This window comes from Anabrus simplex, chromosome 2 (assembly GCF_040414725.1).
Source record: "Anabrus simplex isolate iqAnaSimp1 chromosome 2, ASM4041472v1, whole genome shotgun sequence".
NCBI lineage: Eukaryota > Metazoa > Arthropoda > Insecta > Orthoptera > Tettigoniidae > Anabrus > Anabrus simplex.
In genome coordinates this window covers 1,105,795,349-1,105,817,318 of record NC_090266.1, presented here as the reverse complement: position 1 = coordinate 1,105,817,318, position 21,970 = coordinate 1,105,795,349, and the positions used below count along the sequence as shown (strand labels likewise).

General features: G+C 41.1%; 1 protein-coding gene across 3 annotated transcripts in view; it reads right to left on the bottom strand.

Moving 5' to 3' along the window:
- The window catches only part of LOC136864722 (dnaJ homolog subfamily B member 6-B), a 346,776-nt gene that overhangs the window by 241,485 nt on the left and 83,321 nt on the right, over window positions 1-21,970 (bottom strand). For all 3 annotated transcript variants that reach the window (XM_067142061.2, XM_067142060.2, XM_067142063.2), the window contains exon 2: window positions 10,559-10,608. The gene's annotated coding sequence lies outside the window, so the exon portion shown is untranslated. The remainder of the gene's footprint in view (window positions 1-10,558; window positions 10,609-21,970) is intronic.

Here is a 21,970-nt window from a genome sequence, read left to right as displayed (position 1 = left end):
ATCAAATACGCTTGATAATAAGGTTTCGTAAATTACACAACTACATAAGAATTTATCCTAGGGGAAGAGTATTGGCCGTACTAGAGTTTATATTGCTCAAAAATAGGAAGTAAAAATAAATAGGAAAATCGGAAGAAGAGTTAAAAACCGGAAAGTTTCCGAGTAAATCGGAAGGGTTGACTGGTATGCTGTAACATCTTCACTTTTTAAGATATAAGTATCCTCATATAAGGTATTCAACCCCTTTTTTTCGCCTTTTCTCACCCCCAGAGAGGCTTTTCCGAAAACAAAAAATACGCGTTTCTTTATTTTCAAAGGAGATTCCAAATACAAATTTTCACGTCTTTAAACTGTGAAGTAGTTGAGTTATACACATTTTAAAAATTCACCCCCATTTCCACCCCCCTTGGCGACGGAATACCCAAAAATTCTCCCTTTGTGAGCACCTACATTGTAATATAAATGTATCCTCAAAATTTCATTTCTTTTTGTAAAGTAGTTTTGACTCGGCAATGATGAATCAATCAGGATATGTTATATCTATACCAAAATCACTCTGCAGTTATAAGCATAGAGGGCTATGAAAGAGAAGCAGCAAACCAGGAGAGAATGAGGCAAGGTTGCAGTTTGTCCCCTCTTTTTCTACGTCTACACAGAAAAGGCGGGAAAGGGAATCACAATCCAAGGAGTGAAAATCAAAATTCAAATTTCCCGATGATATTTTTATTTTATCTGAGTCTGCAAAATATATGGAGAAATTGTCGAATGGTATGGATAAGCCTTGGAGGAATACGAGATGGAAATAAATCTAAAACAAAAGTAAAGGGGCGCTGTGGAACGAAGTATTTGAAGGTGCTCAAATACGTCAACCTCGTGTCGGTAGATTTACTGGCATGTAAAGAACTCCTGCGGGACTAAACTCCGGCACCTCGGCGCTCCGAAAACCGTTAAAGTAATTAGTGGGACACAGAGCCTAGAACATTATCATCACCATAAAAGAATAGGGCTCACACAATGCTTATCATTAACATAGCTGAAAAATAAAAATTCTAGTTTAACATATTTTGCCCGTCACCATCGTGGAATGTTCTAAGTCACGTTCCACGATAGAACATGGGATCTTTAGATGATCCCAGAATTTAAACCCTGCGTTGATGACTGGTATTCCGAGAGATAATTCAAATTTTCATTTCACACTCACTTCAGGCACAGTCCGACTCATTGGCTGAATGGTCAGCGTTGAAGCCTTCGGTTCAGAGGGTCCCGGGTTCGATTCCCGGCTGGGTCGGGGATTTTAATCGCCTCTGATTAATTCTTCTGGCCCGGGGACTGGGTGTTTGTGTTTGTCCCAACACTTTCCTCTTCATATTCACACAACACACTACACTACCAACCACCACAGAAACACGCAATAGTGATTACATCCCTCCATATAAGGTTGGCGACAGGAAGGGCATCCGGCCGTAAAACAGGGACAAATCCACATGTGCTACACAGTTCGCACCCGCGACCCCACAGGTGTGGGAAAAGCGGCAGAAAAACCTCACTCCAGGCAAAATCAATTGCACATATTTCCACGGACAAAACAGAAATACAAGACAAACTGTAAAGCCTTCAAGTTACATTAGAGACTATTTTCTCATGTATATCATTCTGTTACCAACAATAGATGTCCCTAAGCCCCCAGAATAAATAAACATCCACTCCTCTGTTCTTTAATGCTCATCATCTACTGCATCCATAACATCCATCGCTTAAAATATTTACGTTTTAACTCTAGGATATGCTCAAAACAAAGAAGCTTCCAAATGCAATACTGTTATGAATAAAACATTTTATTAATGTAATTTAATTTAATGACCCACAACACTAATCTGCGGCTATTTAGAAAGGCACGTCTCCGGCTGGGAAATCTTTATTTAAACGGGCGGTCCATCCGCAATAGTGACTGACAGGCCTCTCCTTTCACTTCGTATGGACAGTGAAGAGATGTTCCAACACAGGCCTATAAGACTATCAAAACGCATGACTTATGCACTTCGCTCGACTCCAGACAAGACCAAACGCAGTGTACAATCAACTCACAGGACTGTTGCACAAGCACTGAACTACTCAAAACACCACTCGGCAATACAACTCCACAACGCAGCTCAATACCAACCTGTAAACAACGACAGCAACTGCTCTAACAGCTCATCACGGCGACACACACTAATCCACTCGACCAACAGTGACTCGGACACTCTTCAAGGACAACAAACATCCTCCGACGCACAACTAACCCTGCGAAGAGGCGGCCCTCAGGTTGACTGAATCGGATAATGCGATTACAGCGCTCCTTCGGTGGTCTCTGGTACTCTCGACGGAGGCAAAGCAGTTGCCGAGCTTCGGAAGCTAACCGGACGGCCATCTCCTGTTCTCAGCACTACTTCAGACTGTACGAACATAATGGGCTGCATTTCAAACTTTTCGTCCATGAATGGGTTACATGCCAGAAGCGACCGTGCCGGATGCGACCACGCTGATATCGTGCCGCATGCGACCAATCTGTCAGTCAGTCAGTCACCGCTGATCTGTATTTAGGGAATCGCCGAAGTGACAGATTGCCTATCGGTTGTTAACCTAGTCTGTTCTTAAATTATGTCAGAGAATTTGGAAATTAATCGAACATTTCCCTTGGTAAACTATTCCAATCCCTAACTCAGTTTCTTGTGTATGTATGTTGGGTGTTCAACCCGAAGACTGGTTTGATTCTCCACAGCTCTGCTAACAGCCGTCATAGATATCCTAGGCGTCACTGAAGAGGCATACTAGGGAATGGGTGAGGTCGTTTCCCGTTACTTTCCTCACCGAGCCAGAATGTTGCTATTACATAGCATTCTGCCAATCCCACTGAAATGCATGCACCAACCGATCCTACGAGCGATATTTTCACATCGTTCATAACAGGGACTGGCTGCATAAGGAATGGCATTACTAGCATCGCTCATACCTCGGTCACTTCCATATTGTCGAGGCCAAGAATGAGACAGACAGGTCAATGAAAGTAACAAATTAATTCTAGCCCGTACCAGAATATATAGTGTACAGTAAACACTACAACCAGCCAGCAAAGGCATACTCAGTTTCTTATAAACGAAAATTTGCCTCAATTTGTCCTCTTGAATTCAACTTTATCTTCATATTGTGATCTTTCCTACTTTTAAAAGCACCACTCAAATGTATTCGTCTACAAATGTCATTCTACGCCATCGGTCCACCGACAGCTCGGAACATACCGTTTATTCGAGCAACTCGTCTCCTTTCTCCCAAGTCTTGGCGTAACGGTGCAAGCATGAGACCTGAAAATTACGGCATTGTGATCCTCTCTCCAAGATCTACTCTTAATTTGGTGCATCAATTACCTTCCATGCTGTATACACTGGAATGTGGTTTGATGTTGTAACACGATCTCACGAAACTTCTAAGTATCTGAATAAATGCTACCATTTCTAATGATTATCTTGAACGTTTCCAAATTTTATTTTTATGCGCAAGACTTTCTGTGCCGGGAGGTCCGAGGACATGTTCGGCTCGTCAGATCTGTACTTCCTTTTCCCGGTACACCCCACGGGAGTGAGCTACATGTACTACTGTGTGAGGGTGTTGTCTGTGGGTGTAACTGTACGGGCTAGGAATGCGAAGGAAGTGGCCGTGGCCATGCTGAAGGTACAATCCCGGCGTTTGGCTGGAAATGAAAATTTTCGAGGATGGCCGACGGGAGACTCGAACGCAGCCGTCTCCCGAAATAGCCGTAACGCACTGATACAACTTGTTTGGTAACTCCTCCCAGACATGGAAACGCATCTCTATATATGGGCATGTTGTAGGATAAAACGTAAACGCATCACCATATTTCGTGTTTAAAAAAACTACCAGTTCCCCAAAGTATTTTTTTCAAAAGCATCTTAGGAAGATACTGCTCTGTCATTTCTGTTTCTCGAAAATCCAGGGACTGAACATCATCCCAAAGAACTTGGTTTATAGATAAGGTAACCAAAAGAAATGTAATTACCGGGCTGAGTGGCTCAGGCGGTTGAAGCGCTGGCCTTCTGACCCCAACTTGGCAGGTTCGATTCTGGCATGTAAAATAACTCATGCGGGTCTAAATTCCAGCATCTCGGTGTCTCAGAAAACCGTAAAATGAGTTAGAGGGACGTAAACAATCTTCGTTAAAATATAACTGAGCTTGTGTAATTGTGGTATTCAGAATAGAATTATCTGATTGTACATTTTCCCCCGCATTCTTAGGGCTTTGGCCTTAAATATCTCTTGCATTATTAAGGACCCATCTATGTCTTCTCTTGGGGAGGAATATCTATTAATGGCATTCCAAACTATACATTAGTGATTTAGTTTTCAACGACGTGTTCTTGAGTTGGTTTTAGATATTACTTTTGTGTGTGATAATGTATGCAGGTTTTATTTGAACTTTCGTCATAGAAATGTACTCAATTATTATTTATAAACCTTTCAGGCAGTCGTTGGGGTTATTCTCCAAAAATTTATATCGGCTGTATTTACCGACGACTCCGGTTCCATGGTTAAATTATTAGGGGCCTTTAGTCACAGGGGTTCGATTCCCGGCAGCTTCGGGAATGTTAACCATTATTGGTTAATTCCGCTGGCACAGGGACTGGGATTGTCTCCGTCTCATCCTCATCACGATGCGCAGGTCGCCTACAGGAGTCAAATCAAAAGACATGCATCTGGCGAGCAGAACATGTCCTCGGACACTCCCGGCACTTAACGTCATACGCCATTTATTTATTTTTGTGCCGACGACTAATTCAGTGTACATAATTAAATGTTGTGCATGGTTTGTGGTTATAGTAGTTCGCTATTTGAACAGAATAAAGAAAATGTAATTCCCAAATTGGGAAGCAGTGCTATAAATGTTTGGCCTAATTTGTAACCTTTTCTTGTTCTGATTTAGCTTACCTTATCTTGGATTATGACATTGCTTGTTAAATTGAAACTAGGTTGTCAACACCGGTCGCTAGTAGCACGGGTCGCATCTGGCACGCCACCCATAAATGTAGGCACCCTATAAAAAGTGTTGCCTATATACACAGAAACTGATCTTTATCACTGATATTCCATACACCACTGAACGAAGAACGTACACAGTATAGCAACTCAGAAAAATGAATTAATACTAGCTTTTAATATTTCTTATTAACAAATTTTTATTATCGAAATATAATTCATATTTCGTGTAGATACAAAGTTCATGGATACCCCCAGCAAACATATCTATATAGGTTCAATTGTTTCTCAGAAAAGCATACCTGCGAAGAAATTATGCAATACACTACCCAGCGTTTTTATTTTTTGAGCGACTATATGGGACAGGAAAGGGCTAGGACTGGGAAGGAAGCGGCCGTGGCCTTAATTAAGGCCTGGTGTGAAAATGGGAAACCACGGAAAACCATCATCAGGGCTGCCGACAGTGGGGTTCGAACCCACTATCTCCCGACTATATTTTTCAACTATTGCCACGATTATTTCTCCGCAGACATAGCCGCACTGCTTCTGAAAAATTACGTATCTCGAAATGCTCCTGGCATACGGTACCCAACTAATGTTAAGGCTCCTTTTATACTTACATGCCACATGCTACATGCCACATGCTTGAAGCCAGGCATGTGGCGTTCGCACTTGGAAAGGACCCTTTTATAGTTTCGTATCTGTCGAGCAGGTACAATGGCAGATTTTACATCTAAAGTATTCGCAGCTGCATACCTCTGCGAGATAATGGCAGTAAAAAAAGAGGAAAAGGCATTTCAGTTTTCATCCTCTGAACATTCAAATACACAGTATATGATAGGAGCTTTCAAAACCCTTTACACTGACCTACGAGAGGACGAAACAATATTTTTAATTATTTTAGGATGACCCCAAAATCATTTGATGAGTTATTTGGAAAAATAGAATGTCAGTTCCATATTACAAGAAAACACTTCCTGTCCATTCGTCCAATAGAGCGGTTCTGTGAAACTACGATCTACAGATGTATTAAATACAAAGAACATTATATAAAATACCATGTAAACAACTAAATGTAAATTATTTCTAACATTATGTTTGTAACTTTAGCTTTGAGTAACGTTAATGTCCTTTGTATATTGCTGACTAGTCATTTCACATTTAAAACTATTCAGAACTTGCTGATTTCCAAGAATGTGTAGATTCATCTAGGCAAATATATGATGGCCGGCGTTGATGTGGATCATTATAGTAAATTTGGAATTGCCCTGGATCAGACAAAGATGTAGAAGGTTGGTTTGGGAGGACATCGCTCAATTGGGACTGACCCGAATCGGTTTGGTTTCGAGAGTGTGCATTATATGAATCTTTCTTCATACGTAGGGGTGATAACGCTGCAGATTTACTCCCACGCTTTATTCCGGAGATCTCGATTTTTGTAGTCTTCGTTACCTGGATCCCATAATACCGATCTACACTGCATTCGCTAATGAGCAGTTCCGTATCTAATCCAGCATCCATTGTCCTGGTTAGCACTAGACTACACCACAAACTGTACTGAACCGCCCGGCATGAAGCGTCAATTATAAACATTCCCATAAGGTTTTGGTCCCACCCGCGCGGCGTGACATGTCAGGCGTGGCGGCCACCTGCTCGTCCCGACCCGCCTCAGTCACATGCCTGGCGGGAGGAAGCGACCGCGAGACGGGAGCAGGTAAGTATAAAATGGTCCCATTTAAACAATGTTAATTCACATGCTTGGCGTGTGGCGTGTAGCATGTGGCATGTAACTATAAAAGGAGCCTTAGTGCAGGGCGCACCTGCTAGATTAACAGTGACTTAGCATGATTTTTCGTTGGCTGGAAATTAAAGATTAACTCCCATTTGCCCATATAATTTGGTAAAATAACTCGCACGTTAACTAATTCTCGGACTGTATGAGGAATACGCCTGGTGTAACGCAAGTACTAGACCACTGCTCATAGACAGTCCCGTACTTCACGTCAGTAAAAAAGTAATTTGTTGCTTGTTGTCTCAGTTTGCCAGAAACCTTACATCACACAGGCAAAAATATCAATACCCTGTGGTTTGTTTCCTTCCTTTTTTTCACGCATAGTAACATCGCCAGTGGAAAAACTGGCCAGTATTCAGGACTCTGCTCGTAGAGCAAAACTGCGCGTGAAACAGCAGGTTGTGACGCGATGGAACAGCAAACTCGCGGTGGCAGCGGCGCAGAATTTGGGGGTGCTGCGTTGCTCGCGTATCCCCCCACCCCGCAATTTTGTCCGGGTGTTCAGCAAACCTCACAAATAGGGAGAAGATAAAAGAACAGAAGAAAAATAAAAAATGAAAAACGGGGAATCCTAATGTTTTGCCATAGTTCTTATTCCCAGCAATACCACAGTATTTTGTTCTGTGCATTACCGACGACGAGGCTGAGGAGCCCCCTAAGAAATTTTTGTTTACTTTATTGTCAATCACAATGAGGTACATGCATATTTTATTAATTGGATCAGATTCATCCAAAACTTCAAGATTTATTGATCCAGAGGCAGTTGCTGAAGATCGCTGTAGCCATCACCGTTTTTACATGTATATCAAAGTTCTTTCCTCAGCCCTGAGAAGCGCAGTACCATGACGCAAGGAAAATTGAACCACAACGCAATCATGCATAATTAAGAAACGAAAATATTGAACCTCGAAATTGTGGCGAAAATTCTCATCAAACGATCGTCTGTTCGCAGCAACACACTTTATGAGCGGGAATTACACATTTTATATTTTGTACTAAAGACTTAAGACTTCCCGTTTCTTTTTCTATTAATACTAAATATAGGCGCCAAATACGAGGTAATTTACTGTTTTAAACTCAATTTGGTATCATCATAAAATGAGACACTTTACGTCAAGATTTTAGAAATTTTGTGTTTCTCTTTTTTTGCTATTTGGCTTTACGTCGCACCGACACAGATAGGTCTTATGGCGACGATGGGACGGGAAAGGCCTAGGAATGGAAAGGAAGCGGCCGTGGCCTTAATTAAGATACAGCCCCAGCATTTGCCTGGTGTCAAAATGGAAAACCACGGAAAAACATCTTCAGGGCTGCCGACAGTGGGATTCGAACCCACTATCTCCCGGATGCGAGCTTACAGATGCTCACTCCTAACCGCACGGCCAACTCGCCCGGTATTTGTATTTCTTGGTCTTCAATCCTTGTGATTCACATATATTTAAAATGTAAAATCTTACTTTTTCATTATTAACACATTTTTACCTTTTACGTGGTCCTTTGTTGGTACTCATTACTGTTGAAAAAGCGCTCAAAAACCCAGTTTATATGTTTTCCAACAAATATTACTCTTTCAAGAACATCTAAATCTGAATTTTCATGAGAAAAAAAGTAGACATTTTCCGAAGTCTCCCTTTTTTCGACTGAATGTTGATGCAGACTAAATGGCCTCTTATAACCGATTCATTCTGAGAAAGTGAATTTAAAATTTCTAAACTACAGTCCCTGCTAATTAATTCGTCATTTTCTCTGTGGCCGCGTAAAGGTAATTCTTGTTTGCACAAATATACGATTGTTTGGATTATACGTCCAAGAACCTGGCTATTTGCCTGCAGACGTCAATCCGATGTCTTCCGAGAAGCTGAAATTTCTCTTTATTTAACAAATGTGCCTTTGGTTCTTGATGTTTGATTGCTTTTAAAAAAATCATAAAATCAGATATTCCGAGTGTGCACCGCTCAATCCTTTTCACCGAACATGGTACAAACGTAGCAATACATTTCGTTTTATAATTGCCCATACGCCAGGAGAACCTCCCATAACGCACGAAGACAAATTAGCGTATTCTGTTTTTGTTAAGCTCTTTAATATTATTATTAATTTCAGAGTAGGCCATTTCGATTTCAACTAGCATCGTAACTATAACAGTGTGTCTGGCCGTAAGATGTTTAACAATCAAATGTTTCAGGTATGTTACTCATTATTACGAAATAAATAACACACTTTACTACACTTCACAAAAAATTCAAAGGGGCAGAAACACTAGCACAATAGCGCACCGGAGCCAGAACCCAGTCAGACTACTCTCAACACAAGCGTATAGTCGGCAGGTCTGTGAGGGGCTTACGGAAGCGAGAGGAGCAAGCAGGCTGGAGAGGGTTTTGCTGAAGCGGGCGGGGGAGGTCGTCCTAGCCATGATGTATACTCACATCACGGTCCTAGCCAGATCACATCCAGGCAGGGAAAGCTGCTGTTTTCGGATTGACCTGCAAAACTTGTATTTGCTAGTTTAGGTAATTCTAGCTGGCCAACACTAGAGTCTACGGAAAAAATACTCTACTAAATGGCTACAGAAAATAACTGTTATAAAACAAATAATCTTAGCACACACAAAAACAAAATTCGCACTATTTTTCATTGCACATTGCCTATAATGCCTGCACAACAGTTACAAATGAATATCGCAGGGACACATTCAATGTGGGAAAGTAAGCGTTTGTAGGAGAATCGAACGTTTGATCACATTACCTTCGCACACGCAAGAACCAAAATGGCAAATAAGGATACCCATATTATAGGGCCTTAATGTCACGTATTTCATGTATATTTTTGTATATGCTAAGTATACAGTCATGCAGTGAATATCTAAATGCAGTAAACTCAATTCGTAGGTAGTGCAAGTATCCTACATCAATAATCGTTTTTTCCTGTAAGACGCTACGAAACTGTCGAAGAGAAGAACGATTATATCAATTTCTAGGAGCAGATAATAGATTAAAACTCTGAAAATAATCGTACCCCTATAGTACGTTCGGCCAATGGCTGACGCATTAATATGCTGCAGAAGTACTTCAGCGGTAAGTTTCTTTTTTTTCAGGCGAGAACGACTTACTAGTGGCCAAAGCCGTGAATGGTTTGCGAATTCCATTTGTACCTGATATTCCTATAGCAGAAAAGGGCACTCTACAGCAAAATTTACACTACGTGAAAATTTATAGGATACAAAAGCCTGAGAATTGAAATCACACACATGAAATGAAATGTCGTATGGCTTTTGGTGCCGGGATATCCCAGGACGGGTTCGGCTCGCCAGGTGAAGGTCTTTCTATTTGACGCCCGTAGGCGACCTCCGCGTCATGATGAGGGTGAAATGATGATGCAGACAACACATACACCCAGCCCCCGTGCCACTGGAAGTAACCAATTAAGGTTAAAATCCCCGACCCGGCCGGGAATCGAACCCGGGACCCTCTGAACCGAAGGCCAGTACGCTGACCGTTCAGCCAACGTGTCGGACATCGCACACATTAAAAGTATATACTAAGATGCGTTTAATTTGATCAGAATTGTAACTGCCTTAGATATTCCTTCCGAAAGTGGCGAAAAATATTACCAAAGCACATTTCCCACTGAGAGTACAATTATGTTGTTTAAAGGGGCTTAACAGCTAGGTCATCGGCCGAGAGTACAATCATATACCAAACTCAACTACATTAAAAATATAGCACTATTCTTACGTACCACACTCCACACAACCGGCTGATAAGGCGATGTGCTAGTCCCACTTTGATCTGAAAGGAAAATAAAATATATCAAACACCTTGCATAAATAAATGCATACTGTACAAACATTCTAAGTACCTTAAACTGCAGTTACGAGCAGATATAAGTGAGTAAGGTTGCCTCCTTCAAGGTAAAAATGCCCATTATGTGCATCAATTTCTGCCCTTTATTACATGCAAAACAGTGTCTGTTAACAGGTTCCTAAAAGTAGATGTTTACGATTACACAGAAAATGCAGATATTTTTACAGTACTTTAATAGCACTGATCAACAAAAAATGACTCTCTGGATATCTTGGTATCCAACATGCGTTCTAAAACAACTGAAATATGTTGATTCAAAATATGCAAAAACCATTTGTCTATCACCCGCTGTTTTTGAGCGACATGAACAATTTACATATGTTTAACACTGTATCAAGGAAACCAACCCGCACTTCGAAATGTATCCACTGACTAGAATCTAAAACGAATGGTGATGAGAAAATGATCGTGAAACAATCAGTGGATCCAATTCACAATGTCTTAATTACTGGATGATGCTTATTATCTAAAGGGGTCCAAAATCCAGGTCACCGGCCCCTCGCATTTGTAATAATCACTAGTAAAACAGAACCATGGTGTTCCTCCTACAGCGGTACTAATCACAGGTAATGTAAACCCATGGTATGTCACACACAATGGCACCACTCGCAGGTAGCACAAACCCATGGCGTTTCGCACATAACGGCACCACTCAGAAGTAACGCAGACCCATGGTGCTTCTGACCTAAGTGTTCTAATCACGGGCGCCGTTATTCCTCACTTGGAGGAGGTAATTGCAGGCCACACATACTCATGGGGTCGCCCACGTAGTGGTATACTATTCATAGGCAATGCAGACCGACGGTGCATCACACATTATGGTAACGCCCACAGGCAACAATCCCACAGTGTTCCTCACATACTACTACTACTACTACTACTACTACTCCTCTCTGGCAACCCAGATCAGTGGTTTTGCTGAAATAGTGGTACTAATCACGGGCGCCGCTATTCCCGTGGTGTTTTTCACGTAGTAGGACTAATCGCATAGGCAGCGTAGACCCGTTGCACATAGAGTGGTACTACTCAAAGGCAACGCAGACTGTACTGAGCACAGTGGAACGGACCAGTGGAATACACATGATCTCGTTTCACAAGCAACACCCAGACCCATAGTGTTCCGCACAGAATGGTACTGCTCCAATATATCTTAGACCCTTGCAAGGTGGCAATGTTCGCAAAGCAACGTCGACCCATGGTGTTCCGCACGTAATAGTACTAATCACAAGTAATCACATGGTTCTAATGTCACCATCCCTTGGTCGCCCCTTTTAGTCGTCTCTTACGGAAGGCAGGGGATATCGTGGATGTAGTCTACATCTGCGTCCCCAAACCACAGGGGTGTAGAGAGAGAGAGAGAGAGAGAGAGAGAGAGAGAGAGGGGGGGGGGGAAGGAAAAAGAAAGGATCCCACACTTCGAAATGAAGTACCGGACAAAGGACAAGGGCCACGAAGGGCGCGAAAATGAAAGACTCCTTAGGCCTCGAATGCTCTAATACCGTCGGAGTCGGAAAAGAACAAGAGTTGAGCAAGGGAGGTCGGACAGGATAGATCAAGGCATCTCAAACGCACAAATTCTCACGCGTGCAAACCGAGGCGCAGGTGTTCTGTGCACAGTACATCAGCCCGGCTCGGTTCGGACCAGCGTCTTGACTCAGAGCGACTCTGCTAAGCTCTGCTCTGCATAGGCGATGGAGCGCTGCAGAGCAAGTAAGACAACGGGGAGACAGGAGAAGCGAGCGAGACAGGTGTACGGAAAGAGACAGCACTATTGTTCAAAATCGAGGAGCGGGGTTCTGCACTCTGGTCAACCTAGCCAAGTCGTCTTTTTCACCTTGCACGACGCAATGCACTGGTGCATGCACCCTGAAAGGCCCTGGGATATATGAAAGTGACGAGCCTGGCACAAGTAAGTGGAAGCAATGCCAGGCCTCAGCTAAGGGCCCCGTGGTCGCGAACCCACGCTCCCAAGTTGAGAGCCCCTGACGCCAAATAGTAAACATGTAATATCTACCACTATTGTAAATCAGTAATAAATATGCAGAATATCTCCAAGTGACGTAAATTAGCCGACGGACGTGTACGTAGAATAAAGGACGTGTGCATCAGAACGAAAGATGTGGGATGTGATCAGCGAACAAAAATATATGTTATGCGTGTTCAACGTCGGGTTCGTTGCGAGCGAATCAATGTGTAATAGCTGTAGCATACATATAAATCGATTTTAAAGGCTAAACACTTCGAGAATTAACTTCAACCGCTGTCGACCGGAAAAAACAGATCAAGAGGGAAGAGTACGAAGACAATGGATTATGTTCCAGCTCTATTCGTGAGAAGCCCAAGTCAAGTTACAAGAATATCTTGGTGCCAAGAAGCACATTTCAAAAATTAACCCATATATTCAAGCGACTGTAGATTCGCCAAGCAAGAGTTCACATCAATGAGCTACTACATATCCTCAAGCAAGACATCACTAAGCAGGTGCGACAATATACTTACAAGATCCAAATATGTAACAAATAGTCTAAAGATCTGTTCACTGCAGAGTTTGTTCAGGAGATTCTTCAATGGATCGATTAGGAAAACTGAAACCTAAACAATATGTTGTCACAAAAGCGGAAAACTTAAACAGATAAGAGGATTTCTGGAAAATCATCTTAACTTCAATCAAAAATGAAACAAAAAGTTTATATTTAATGTGGGCTAACGAAATTCCTCGCTGGTTCATTTATCGTTACGGGGAAAAAAGGTGCCTGGACATGTTACAAAAATAAGACCAAAATTTCCCGAGGGCGAGTTTAAGCACGATTGTGCTCCACTGCAACCATTACGATGAAACATATCCCAATCAGCAGAATGAAATATGATTGTTGCTTCCATTTAAGTAGCTTGGTCATTATGATCAACAGCTTTTGCTCACCACCGTTAACCCGCGGCCAGTCGCATGGTGAGCGCGGCGCTCAATTCCGTAGTATATTTCTTCTTGTTTGAATGTTGCAAGGCCTCTGCCTTTGAAACTCCCTGTACCATTCGAACAGATTGTCAGGAAGGGGAGGTGTCAGATATCCTCACTATCTTGAAAACCAAGACCCTCAATCCAATATTATGCCCCGACAGTGCATGTATGGTGAGCGATGCGCTCAGCAGCGAGTAACAGTGCTACTCAAATTTTTGTCTTATGCTTGTGTTTAATGTGAAATATTTATACTGTGACTTATTAGTGAATTTATACAAGTTATAATTGCATCCACTGATCAGATACTTTCGAGGTTGGGTGAAACTGTGGAGGAAGTTGACTTGAACAACGTAAGTGATGGTAAAGAAACAGATGAGGTTTACAAAAGTGATCATAATTCTGAAACAGTTTTTTCCAAGTTCTGAGGAAGAAGAGGCACTTTCGTTGATTGAAGGCTATATTCCATCCTTTTAGAAAACGATGGAATTACGAAGTTGGGGCCTCCACGGTCCCGCTATAAATGTTCGAACCCGGAAACAAAATATGCAAATAGTGTTCCAGGAAAGATGCCGAAAGCAACATAAGTGATAATTGGCTGTGTAAAATGTTTATTTTCTATTATGCCGGATTATAATTATATCGATTTGTTTAAATGTACGTATTCGTGTTCCTAAATAAATATTTACATTTAAACAGTCGTGTTCTAAATAGTTTGTTTACCCCGTAGTCCCACTTTATGACACGGGGTCGGGGATGAGGTGAGATGAATTTATATGGCATGTTCTACGGCGAGGTGTTTTACCTGATACCAACCTCAGTTGAGGTGTTATGAAGATGAAATGAATGATGGTGAATGAAACTGGGTAAGGAGGTGGAAGGAATCAGCTGTGACCTATGAATAGGCACTGTCCCCGCAAATGCCTGGAAATGTAAACGAGAAACAATAGAAAATCATTCTCAGGACAGCAGACCTGGAACCTACGCGTCTCGAGTGCAGAGCTTGGCTCCATAGCTGGAGTACGTCAGCACGTGCGGCCACTCCTCTTGGCCGTGTTCCTAAATAACGATCTCAAATTGATGTATTACAAATACAGCAGCTCCATTTTTGTATGGGCGTTTTATGACCTTAAAACAAAGGAGCATGAATAGATTTAGACTATCAACAGCGACAGAAAAAAAGTTAGAATTACAATTTCCTTACAAGCAGAGTAATGCACGGTTGCATCAACGTCGGTTACGACGTAACCGTTGTAAAATTGATAGCTTGCCGTGGTTTAGTTGAATTTCTATTGTATCAGACCCGGTTTTCGAAATTGTTAACGTTTTACCATTAAAAGTTTACCGATCACGAGCGAGCGGTTAAGCAGTTAACCCGAGGCTTAACGGCCAGCGTTCTCTACACAAGGTCACGAGTAAGTTTTACATCGCATTCATCGAAAATGTCGTCATTCGATTTAAAAGTTTACCGGTCGTGAGTGAGCGATATAGCATCGCACTGCGTGCATCCAAAGTGCCGTGATCTTACCGTTAAAATAGATTTAGCACCGCATCTCGCCTACCTGGACGGACTCGTAGTTTCAAAACTGACGACCGTGTTACAATTATTGATGACAAACTTGAGTTCCCTGTTAGTAGAAATAATCCTGTTTCGCCAAAGTCAAGAACCATTTCAGTTTCAAATGCACTAAAATGTGGCGCTCTCGCTCGTCCTTCCTTTCCCGTATCGGCTAATAGTCATAACTAGAGACGAGAATTATAGGCACTAAAAACAGTTAAAACAGGCAGGCATACACGCTCATAATTTAGCCAAAATAGGCACTAACATTCAAAATAGGCAACAAAATACTTATAATTTAATAACACGCTCAATTACTATAAAAGGAATTTACATCAAGTAACGTTTCAATGTTTTCCGGTAACAATCTTGTTCTCCTGTCGGGCAGAATGTTTTGTACTGAGAGAAATCGACCAACATCACAGGAAGTGATTGGACAGAACTTCAATGAAGCTACTTCATCTGGTTTTAGTTCAACCGCTTCATCTACCTCACCTCGTAGCACCCTGGCTACTTTTACCGTCACTTTCCATCATAGATTCTGGTGCAGGAACCTTATGGTTCTTTTTGCTGACAGCGGCTACCTTCTCAGAGGTTCGGCCAAAACATTTCCTAACTTCTTCCACAACCCTAAATGACTCCACTGGGGTAAAACCACTCGTCTCCAACTCCGTGATTGCTCCCGGCAGCTTCTTGAAGTTTGAAGATGCTTCAGTTTATGCAGGGGGATATTAGCTCGCACAAGTGCAGTGCACAGGTCTATAGAAAATTGTTGTTGGTCGCTGTTCACAGTGGACTGGTAGAAAAGCTGCGAAGACAACGCTTTCTGGACCCGTGTCAAATGCATCGCAGTATTTCTATGTTGATGTATATGGTATCTTTTCACATTTGCTCTGAAAAATAATAAAATTGACTTAAATTTCAATATTCTTATACTTCTACAGCTGGGCTAATTGGCAATAATGCTTAGTATAGACATAATAATGGCGTATGGCATCCGGAGAGGCCTGGTGCGGGTCTTTCTCTCGTAGACGGCTTATTAGGCGATCTGCATGTCTGTGAAAATGAGGGCCCTACCTAAGATGATTTCTAATGCTGAAAACCAATTAAGGTTAAAATCCCCGACCCGGCCGGGAATCGAACCCGGGGGACTGTGAACCGAAGGCCAGTACACTGACCATTCAGCCAAAGAGTTGTTTTCATTTGTTTCATAAAAAAGAGACTATTAGAGGTGATGTTTCTAGAAGTACAAAACTTTAAAGTAGGAACAAGAGAATCTCGTGCGCATGGATGTTGCTGCGCTCTGGCGGTAAGTTGCTCGAATAGTTCATGTGACTTGCTCTCGTCAGGGAAGTGAAGCTACGCAATTATCAGGCTGCGTTTGTTGAGATACGAAATCAAGTTCGAGATGGTAGAAAGTTCTACAAGGAGTAGAACAAATTGTTCTGTGGTTGGATGTAACTGTTCCCATAGACTAGAAACTGTCCGCCTAGAACGAAGTTCTTCGTATTCCCAAAGAGTAAGCAACACATTGGTAACTCGTTTAGACAAAATTGTTCATCTCATAGGTGTCTTAGTGAACTTCTGTCCTCCGATCATTAAAGCAGATGACTAGTATCTTTTAGGTATGGTCTATACTTAAACATGATTATATAATTACTAAATTGTACATGATTAGGCTACATCAATTTAGTTCACTGTTTTTATTTTTTTTTACTTCTAACTCGAGTAGAAATTATATCATGTTTGATATATCTGAATAGTGGTAAAATCTATGCATGAGTATGGTAAAAATGTAACACTTTGTATAACGCTTGAAAATTAGCGGAAGGTAATGTTTGATATAAAACCTCCCTGCAGTGAGAATATTTGAAAGGAATTCTTCATTTCTGGAGACACCGACTTTCACACTTTTCTTTGTAGAATATACAAAAAAAGTCACAGGAGTTGTGGTTCAAAATATACCATGATGCCTGTACCTGGGTGTAATATACGTGAGTTTCCTTTAGCTTGATATCAGCATGAATATCAATATACAAATATGGAACATTACACACGTTCTCATCAATCACGGGCTTTACCCAGCACTATCCCATCCGGGCGCCCATGATAAACAGAACTACTGAAGTGCCCTCTGCTCATTATCTCTACCGTATTGCACTGCAAGACTGTTTATGTCCTTAGAAATAAGGAGCTGAGTTGCCAGTTGATTAAAACCTCCACTCTGCAGAGTCATGATCTTGTGTGCACTCTGGCTGGCAGATGTGTAATTTTCTTTGATCGAACCACGCAGGATTTTTAGACTGAGCCCTAGTCTCAATCGCAATAGCATACGTCTACGATTTTTTTACTTTTACGTTGTCATAATAGAAATTCAGGACGTCACTTGGCAACGTGCACTCATAATAATTGTTTGGCACTATTGATATCTTGTCACTTGGCAACTAATTTATTCCATAGCATCTAAACAGTTTATTGGCGTTTTTGAAGGTCTAATTCCTGAAGACACTGAAGTAAAAGTCTTGTTTCGCTCTGTTCTACAGCATCATTAATAATGAAATTTGAGATAATTAAGGATTCACGTTCACACACGGCCTTCAAAATTCTTGTAAAAGCACAGTCTATAATTTTAATTTTCTCATATAGTTCAGTTTCGCTGAATGGTTCAAATCCCTAACTTTCCAATACGCTACAAACTGGCCGCTTACTTAATCTGTCCTGGAACATTTCTCCTAAATGTTCACCTTTAGAAAATTCCACGGCAACATTCTTAGGTTTTTCCCATTATTGCAGAAAGGAAATCTTCCAAGAATCTCTTTCTGTATTAATATAAATGCAAAGCGCAGCAATGTGCTTACAGCATTTGGAAAGGCCTGCTTTTTATTCAAACTCGGGTGACTGAACATTCCTGTTGCATTCGATCTGTTAAATATTAAAACAAGACTAGCATTAATTAATGAAAAACAATTATAACGGCGATGGACACGGAAAATATGTACTGTATCATAAAGTTATGTTTGAAATTAATAGGCTATTTACAGTATATGTGATTTATGGTGCAAAAAGAATAAGGCGGTTGATTAATGCTTGTTTCTCTCAAACAGAAGCTGGATATTTCTTCTCCCAATTGTTCTTTCATGTGGAGTATGTGATTACTGAAATATGACTTATCCCAAAGAATATTCTGAAAGCCCACACAAATCTCTATGGACGGCGACATTTCAGCTTTAACCCTGGAATGGTATGATGTCGTAATTTTTACGAAACGTAACACAAATTTGATTGCATAGAACAGGTTTCTGCGCGGACTTTTCCGGCCCTCCCAATGTCTTTCCCCACTTAACTCACAAGGTCAGTGCACGTGCAACCGTCGTGCTGGAAGCTCTTGTTTTAGAGCTTTTGGCGTCAGTTCGTGAATGTTACGATATCATACCGATGGTGTAACTATTTTGCATAGTGTTGTGTTTCAATTTAAGTTTAATTGTTAGATCAAATATTCGTCGTTGTTGTTGACTTCGTGTGTTGAAAATTAGTACCATAGGCTATATTAAGTATATCTTTTTATTTGTTTTTGTCGAGTTTTACGCTGTTTTTAGACTACTAGTTTTTTTATAAATGGCTTTGTCACCATCGGAGATTGACAAACTTTTAAATGATGATAGTTTTGATACCGATGAAGATGAAGGAGATAGCGGAAGTGAGTCAGAAAATAACATTTTAGCATACTCTGGGAGTGACGACTATATACCTTCAACCTCAGATGAATCCTCAGATGATGAATTTCGTGAACAATTGAAGAGAAAACGTCGTGGTCATTCATCAAATGAAAAGAATTCAATGTACACATCAGGAGTGGTTGGCCCACACAGCACTACTACACAAGTTCCTGACACCCCTCGTCCCTCTGGTAGTTGTGGGACAAAATCGGTTACAACTCTATCTGATGAATCAAGACCTGATAGTAGTAATACTGCTGCTGCTGCTGCTGCTACTACTACTATTATTATTGGTTCTTCAGGATCTGCAAGCTCGACTCCACAACGAACGACAAAAGTAATCAAAGGAAAAAAACGGTTATTCCTGGACTGAAAATCCTCCAACCGTAAGTACAAGAAATACCCCTAGAAATATTGTGAATATCCGACAACGGCCTAAAGGCAGCGGTAAGGATGTTCTAACCCCTTTAGATGCGTTTCAGTTGTTCTTTACTGACACTATGGTGAACTCAATCGTTACTCATACAAATGAAGAAATAGTGAGAAAGCAAGCCAACTACAAAACAATCCAGTTTTCAAACAGTCAAACCTCTCCCACAGAGATAAAGGCACTCTTGGGAATTCTAATATTCTCTGCTCTCCACACGGACAATAGCCTGAATAGAGCAATAATGTTTGATCCTTCTGTAAGTGGTAATGTTTACAGAGTTTGCTTTAGTGAAAAGCGATTCCAGTTTTTATTAGATTGTCTCAGATTCGATGACAAAACTACCCGAGCTGAGAGAGTAGCGACGGATCGCTTCGCACCTATAAGGGACCTTTGGGAAGCTTTCATGAAATCATGCATAGACAACTACGAGGCTGGCCCGTATCTCACCATTGATGAACAGCTGCTTGCATTTAGAGGCAGATGTCCATTCAAAATGTATATGCCTAAAAAGCCAGCTAAATATGGGCTAAAAATTGTTATGGTTTGTGATGCTGGTTCTAAGTATATGTTAGTTGCTGAGCCATACTTAGGGAAACAAAACAACTGTCGAAGGCCCTCTTTCCCACTACTATGTGAAAAAGTTAACGGCTCCATTTCATGGATCGAACCGCAACATAACAATGGATAACTGGTTCACAACCGTTCCGTTGGCTGATGAATTGCTCAAGGCTCCTTACAAGCTGACACTTTTAGGAACGATCCGCCTAAACAAACCAGAAATACCTTTGAGTATGAGATCAACGAAGAACAGGGACATTGGTGATGCAAAATACCTGTTCAGCAACACGACAACACTTCTATCGCACAAGGCTAAGAAGAACAAGGTAGTTTGCCTTATTTCCACAATGCACCAAGACAAGGGAGTGATTCAAGATGGCAAAGCAGTTATGATTGACCATTACAACCAGACCAAAGGAGGAGTAGATACTCTTGACCAAATGGTTTCAGTCAGATCTAGTGCAAGGAAAACAAAAAGATGGCCACTCTGAATTTTTTATGACTTGATCGACATCGGAGGAGTTAACTCACTTATTATTTTGAACAGGGTCTTGAGTTCTAGAAAAGAACAAACCATGACAAGATCAGCTTATTTGAATCAGTTGTATCAACAGTTGGTTTTTCCATGGCTAGAACAGCGCTTGACTATCAGAAATCTTCCGAGGGAGCTAAGAAGTATGGTCTTCAGTGTTCTTGGCCGAAACGAAGCAGCAGATCCAGCTCTTCCTAGGATGGATAAGAAGAGAACAACTTGTAAACTGTGCCCAGCTGAAAAGCGAAGAATGACAGCCAACTACTGCAGCAAGTGCGACACTGCGTTCTGCGCGGAGCACCGCGGTGATATCTGCAAAATCTGCAGCGCCTGAATCAACTGCAGCATCATCAAGACATCATATCATTGCAAGTAAGATTTATTTTGAGCTATTACCAAAACTTTTTGATCATTTAGCCCTCTGTTTAAACATACAATTTATTTTTTTAAATTAAATATACTAATTTCAATTTTTTTTTTCAACTTTTCAGACGGACTTAACTGCTAGGTGACGTCGACGACTAGACAATGCTTGACATTGTTCCTCAATAAAATTTTCTTTTATATTCAATGTATTTTCATCTTTTAAAAGTGTGTAAAATTAAAATATGTTATATAAGTTTTGATTTTTCATTTCCATTTTACCAAAATAAGTGTTTTTTCTCAAGATCGTAAAAAATACGACATCATACCAATGATGTAAGTTTTAAGCATCATACCATTCCAGGGTTAAATAGCTTCCTTCACTGTCACACTTGATTCTCCCGCACAAGCCACTACACACACTCGTCACATGAATGTTCTGTGCGAGTTGCCGCTAGGAGCGCCAGCAGGTAAAATATCGCCATGCGCACGAGGTCTATACCTGGGCTAGTCTCAAAACTCATGAGCAGGGCCAGTTCTTCGAATGGATAAATGCCCACCCTAGTAATGATGGAATAATAGAGTAACTTACATCCGGTTATAAATAATCGAATGAGTTTCAAATATCGTTCAGTTATATCGTATACATCATGAATAAATTTTTCGGCTTAACTGTGTCGCATGGATAATCGATTGAAAATAAGCGAAGAGATTAACTCTTACGAAAAATAGAAACATGCCTTTTTTCATGCATGAAGTTAATGCTGAAGACAGCACAAAACAAACATTCACAATAAGAGCAATATTATACATGTTCATGCTCGTCAAGCAGCTGTGAGCTTGCATCCGGGAGATAGTGGGTTCGAACCCCACTGTCGGCAGCCCTAAAGATGGTTTTGCGTGGTTTCCCGTTTTCACACCAGGCAAATGCTGGGGCTGTACCTTAAGGCCACTAGTTAAAAGAAATTGTCAATTGGTAGTAGGCTATTGGAGCTTAGTTCCATTATGTGGCCAGAAAACTGCATTTACTTAAGGAACTTTATTTTACAGATACTGTATTAAAAATTACGACTGTTAATTCACTCATTTAGTTTCAACATTTAGAGATTCATTTGATGGTACAATCAAATACAAAATAATCGCTTATTCGATTATTTCATTTTCCGATTCGGTGCTT